Raw genomic sequence first — 1,957 nt, 5'->3', positions numbered from 1 at the left:
ATTTGCTGGTAAGGTTTCCTTAATGGATACCTTACTGTCCATATTTTTTTGGTATTGGTACTTCAATAGGTGTTGCTCTTCTGATAGGTACTGGGCAGAGCCCTACTGCTGATTTATCTGCTCATCATACATCACATATTTTGGTGTCAACGTTCCTGGTACTTCAAAATGGGCAACTGGAGTGCAGGTTTTATTTGGGACCTCCTCTACACTCCCCCCTCTGGGCGATTCATCAACCACTTTCACCTCCATCTTTGGATTCCAATAACTTGATTCTTATGTATTTTGCTTCACTCCATTGCCTGGGTTCATTCCTTCTCCATCTTCGGCATCTGTACATGATGGTTTGAAGAAGTGTCTCTTTGGAGTCCATATTTGTATTACTCCTTTCAGGCTTCCTGCTGCCCCTACATGTTCGTCTTTATTCCATGTCATTAGTTGGCATTGTCCATTTGGGCTACAGTAAACCCATCTTCCCACATAATTTCTGTGCTTCCTGGGATAGAGAAACTTTGTTCCTTCTGGTGGGTGAATACTGGTCTTCACAAAGTCTCTTATTTCTTCATCAGTCAGGTCTTTGGGCTTCCATCCTGATCTTCATCCCTATGGCTTTCTTCGCAGTCTTCTGGCATTGCGAGATTATTATCTTGATAACACAAAATCCTAGCAATATCATCACTAAAAGGGCCCCCAGGAGCTTGAATGGGTCTGCCATCCATTGTGGGAGCCATGAGAACAGCGATCCAAACCAGCTGTCATCATCAACTTCATCAGTTTCATAGATCATCTGGTTCTGCAGGTTTGTCAGCATACCGATGGCCTCTGTTAAGGTTCCATTCTCCTCATCGTGAGATGGTATAAATGTGCTACATAATTCTCCGATTTTTGCACAAACTCCTCCATCCATGGCTCTGATCATGTCAAGGACATCTGTTCTGAAGTCATCAGTCGGATGGCTCTCAGCTCTTCCTTGATCGCATTGAATCCTTTTATGGTTGTGTTGATCATCTGCAGTAACTCCAATCTGGTTATCTGCAACCATTTAGTGTTTACTCCAATTTGGATCCTTGGCATAAAAATCGTTGTGATCACTGATGAGGTGAGACTAAACAGCCTGTGTTCATAAGGGATTGCATGAAAGGCTTCTTCTGATTTAGCAAACAAGTCATTCTCTATCTTCATCCGAGTTATCAGTTCCACAGATCTCTTCTTCCTCAGGTGAGCATCTGCTTTCAGGAAACTGTCAATATTCAGGTCACTTTTCGAGATCACCAGTGCTGGAACGTGGACATTCACTATCTGATGTATGCCTTGGATCCACATGCCCAATAATGATCCATAATTACTGCAGTTCCATGCACCATTCCTGGAGCGTCAAAAACTTGTCCACAGTTCTTATTCTATCCCATCTTTCTTGTACCATTATTCCTGAAGCAGAATTTTTGACTTTCTAGTGGCACTATCTGCAAGGGTCCTCCTCTGTCTTCGACCCATGTCAATAGTTTTGCAAGTTTCGGCCATAATGGCTTACAGCCATTCTGCACAATGTCAACAGTTTCTTTCTAGATCACCCAGGCTCGAAAAATCACCACTCCTTTTTCCCACCCATCTGGTGATAGCATTGTTCCCCAAATCTGCATTTGGGCTCTATTTCTCCACTTTTGAGCTTCCTCTTGAGTTTTTCCTTGGACATTTAGTCTCTGGTTCACTTCCCATCTTATTCCTGCTCCTTTAACTCCAGGCTTCTCGTACCTGATCTCATGATTCCTAGTATGAGCTCTGTTTCTTGTCTTAATGTCTTGAACATAATCATCCTCATCAGGATAGGCTGTTTCAGTTGCCCATATTAATGAGGCATCACTACCCATGAACTGGCCTCTGGTCTTGCACATTGCTACGTGTGACAGAAAATGTGCTGTCTGGACATCGATTTCTACAGCTACGAAAATCTTGGATT

This window comes from Ambystoma mexicanum, chromosome 6q, assembly GCF_040938575.1.
Source record: "Ambystoma mexicanum isolate Mex_15411 chromosome 6q, UKY_AmexF1_1, whole genome shotgun sequence".
In the NCBI taxonomy this organism is placed as follows: domain Eukaryota; kingdom Metazoa; phylum Chordata; class Amphibia; order Caudata; family Ambystomatidae; genus Ambystoma; species Ambystoma mexicanum.
The sequence above is the reverse complement of the archived record's forward strand: the minus strand, read 5'-3'. Positions refer to the sequence as shown.